Raw genomic sequence first — 4,271 nt, 5'->3', positions numbered from 1 at the left:
TAAAGATTATCCTGCTGAACCCAAATTCGCGCTCCCATAAACTTTCGTTAACCACAGACCTTATTTTATGTATTTAAGTGAAATCCCCATTCTAAAATCCCATTCACTTTTCCCCTGACGAACCCGGAAGTACACGTCCGGACTCATTCCTGCGATGCTCTAATAACTGCTGTAACAATACGATGCACCAGAAACAGTCAAAAACGAGATCAATTATTTGGATATTTGCAGCTGCTTGTAATATTAACGGCTTCAGCCCCCAATGGCAGCCGATCGCTGTACTCCGATCCGACCTCACAGTCGTCGCCCCTGCACTGCGACAAGCTAAACGACTCTGTCACGACGCTCTCCTGCGTGTCCGCCTCTCTCTCTGTATCTCCACTCTCGGTTTCCCCTTCCTCCTCATCCAGCTCGCTGCAGTTCATCTTCCGCTGAGAGTCGCTGTAAGGTGCGTAGATGTTGAAGTTGGTGGCGCGGCTCCTCTCCATGTGATACTGGTCCTTGGCCTTCAGTATCAGCTTGTACGTCTTGCTGCGGTACTTGTACACCAAGTGGAAGCACGTGGCGCCCAGGAGAGGCACGGTCGAGACGGTCAGAAGGCAGATGCTGACGGAGATGATGATCAGCAGGTTGGGCACCCTCCTCCTGGTGGTGAACAGCACCTGGACCTCGCAGTCCTCCCCTCTGTAGGTGAGACAGAGGGAGTAGTTGGTGCCGGGGCGCAGACCGCTGAACACATACGCGTTGACGCCGTCTTTGATCTTCGACCACTGGACGGCCGAATGCTTGCGGTCGGCGGTGACGCACAGATACAAGCCGTTGGAGCGGACGCCTCCGGAAGCTTCCGAAAGGCCGTGAGCTTCTTGGTCGACGGCGTGGAGGCCGTCGGTGGCACCGGCCCGGATGCCGCTCTTGTCTTTGGGTATGAGGAGAGGGTTGAGGCGCACTTTTGCCTCCGTTTCGGACACCCCTAAGGCGATGACGCCAAAGTCAAACGTATAGTGCTTGATATCGTCCAGGCTCCCGTTGAAGGCGTGGTTCGAAACGTACCGCGTATTAGCCGTCACTCCGCATTCGCTAGCGTGCGATGGGTACCTCGGCGCTAGCTCGTCGTCATGCTCAGTATCGATCCCTGCAGCGGGTGTGAACGTGGGAATGACGTTGATAATCTCTTCTCTCTTTAGATCGGGTAGGTGGATCGGATCGAAAATAGACGTTTTGTGCATTGGTTGATGTATAGGTGGGTCGGTCTCAGTCTTCGGGAAAATCGGCGTCGCTTCCTTTGTGGGTCTTGGTTTTGGTGTTGGTGAATCCACCACCTCGACTGACACCAGATCCTTCGCTGTACCCAATTCATTTACGGCCAAGCAGCTGTAGTTGCCGCTGTCTTTCTTACTAACGTGTGATATGATAAGAGTCCCGTTATTAAAAACTTTCACCGCGTTATCGGCCTCGGTGGATTCTGCGGAGTCATCCTCGCTGGATGACAACAGAAACACTTCCCTCTGGCTCCTCCTGCTGTCTATATTCCACGTGACCAGTGGCTTTGGGCTTCCCGTGACTTCACAGGTCAAAACTAATACACTATCCTCATAGAGGGTTGTATTATGAATATTTGGCTCAGTTATTATGGCGACTTTAGGGTCTGTGCATTCGGGCAACTTCACAATCAGCGCTCCTCGAAGTTGCTGCGGCGTTGCACAAACGATGGACTCCTTCTCCGGGACTGTGATGATGGTCTTCAGAATCCAGTCCCTCAGCCAGTCAATGGAGCACGAGCACGCGAAAGGATTGTTATAGATCTGTAAATGGGACAAGGAGATCAACCCGTCAAACGTCCCCTCCGCTACGGTGATAAACCTGTTGTTGTTGAGACGGAGGGAATTCAGCTCTTTGAGGTTGGAGAAGGCGTCGCGCGGCACGCTGACCATCTCGTTGTGGTTCATCTTCAACAGCTGCAGCGCTGTGAGGTTTCGCAGATCCTCCCAAGGGAAGTCGGCGATCTTATTGTGGCTGACGTCCAGGTTACGCAGGAGAACCAGCGGGGCGAGACTCCCTTCTCCGACGGAGGCAATCTCGTTGTGGGACATCCATAGCGACGTCACTCGGGTGACATTGTCAAAAATCCCTAATGTGATCAAGCTGATTTTGTTGGCAGAGAGACTCAGAGTCGTGACATTGCGAGGGAACCCACTAGGGATTTCAGCTAAGTCTTTGTAGGAGCATTCAGCAAAGTGACGCCCAAATTTATCTAAGCAGCTGCAGAGTTCGGGACAGCTCCGCCCGAGGACCAGGACCGCTGCAATCCACAGGGAGGAGTAGAGGAAGACGGAGGCTGCCATTTTCTGCACCTGTAAAACAGAGTCATAGTCAGTCAGTCAGTCAGTCAATCAGTCAGCCAGCCAATCGATCAATCAATCAGACGTAATTTATACAGCACATTCCATGCCTAACAATGCAATGTCATGCACTTCACAAACTGACATTTAAAATACAATCAATAGATATACAGTAAACTGAAGAAGAATTGGTAACACTTTACAATAACGTACACAAAATTACAGTAGTTACTAGGGAACGAATGAGGAACGAATGAGGAACTAGCTATTAGTTAATGATTAGTTCAATTTAGTTTGTGAGTATAGTTAATCATTAGTTGATGATTAGTTAATGATGAGTTAAATTCAGTTTTTGAGTATAGTAGTTAATCATTAATGGTTAGTTGATGGTCAGTTCGTGAGTATAGTAGTTAATCATTACTTAAAACCATAAGTACTTCGACAGAAGTAGCAGTTGGCTGGACTATACCTAAGTACTTGGACATGAAGTAGTATATGGGTGGAATATACCTTTAAAACTATAAGGACTGGTCAAAAAGTATAGTATTTGGGTGGAATATATTTTATTTATTTTTCTATTTAGGGATCGCCAAGTAATTTGATTCTTTAGATCTGCCGGCTCTATAGCAGGACTATATTTGGGCAGTGTCTGAGTTGTCCCTTTTGATTTGAATCAAAAAAGCAATTTCATACTTTTTGTGTAACTTGGGGAGATATTTTGTTCTTATTGTCCAGTTCCCTCGGGGCTGCAATGTCATGTTATAACAGCCTGTACATATACATTTTTTAATGTTTATTTCTGCTGATCTTATAATTCATTTTAATCCTTTTTTGTACTTTGCCTAGTCTGCATGTACAAATGTCCTCTTTTATGGATTCAATGGGTTTTTTTCTGCTCTGTTTCACTTTACCACATGAAAGAATGAATGCATGCTGTAAAGTCAAAGTAATAAACTGACATTTTGTCAATTTCTCTTATGGTCCATATTCTGTCTTTGGCAGAAGTGAACAAGCAAGACTGCCCTGTTTACAGGAAGGTAATGGCTATTTTTGTCAGCCCAGAGCTGCAGAGTTCCTTTGGGGTAGGAATAAAAAACTGGGTCTAGGGATAAGGATGTCTCACTCGGCTCATCATCAGACCTGGTCATCTTCTGTTTCGAAGGATCATTCTGTTACGAAACTGACATTTGTCAATTTGTGCCCATTTGATCGATATTGTCTCGTCAAGTCAAGTGTTTATTCTTCCTATAGCATGCCTTGGCTTTTATCACAAGCAAGTGATCAAAAGTCTCAGACTTTACAGAGCAGGAGTCTAAATGATCAACAATCATTGAACAAAATAATAGGACAAACATGAAGAATCAGAACAAAGCATAAGATAGGCTACACAATAGCAGAATTCATATTCTACATAAACGAACCTACCGGCTCCACCATGCAGCCTTAGAGCCTTGCCGCATATGAGGACATTTCCAAGTAAACACGATAGGATTCGTGAGACAATGAGACAGACTGTTTTGACAGGAATGTAACAGATGGCCTATTTCTGTCACTCCAGATAATACAGAGGTGGAAATTATTTTTGTCTGGTTTTGGACAATATAGGCTAATCCTTAATGTGATGAGAGAGCCTTGTTTACACGAAGCTTAACAAGCTTCTTCTTTTCTTTTCTTTTTCTTTTTTTTTCAGCATAGAGAGGTTCTCTTGTAATGTGAACAAACAAAATAATTATAAAAGAAATAGCAGGAGGAACGGCTCCTGGTGTTTTTTATCATCACTTTCATCTACAAGCCAAATATTTATAAGCAGTTGAATTAAATTGATTACTTTAGCCTACCGGTATTAGCCTACTTATATTATTAAAGATGTTAGAATCTGATTAGTCCATCCAGTAGTCCATTAGTAGCTAGGCTACTCATTAGTTCAACATT

At 45.2% G+C, this 4,271-nt stretch overlaps 1 pseudogene across 1 annotated transcript; it reads right to left on the bottom strand.

Moving 5' to 3' along the window:
• Positions 1-209: 209 nt before the first annotated feature.
• On the bottom strand, positions 210-2,342 carry LOC310791430 (immunoglobulin superfamily containing leucine-rich repeat protein 2 pseudogene; annotated as a pseudogene). Its single transcript has one exon. The product of its transcript is annotated as an immunoglobulin superfamily containing leucine-rich repeat protein 2 pseudogene (transcript).
• Between the last annotated feature and the right edge of the window lie 1,929 nt (positions 2,343-4,271).

This window comes from Poromitra crassiceps (assembly GCF_964638095.1).
Source record: "Poromitra crassiceps genome assembly, chromosome: 16".
NCBI classification, from domain to species: Eukaryota; Metazoa; Chordata; class Actinopteri; order Beryciformes; family Melamphaidae; genus Poromitra; species Poromitra crassiceps.
Note: the sequence above shows the minus strand (reverse complement) of the source record. Positions and strands in the feature narration are given on the sequence as shown.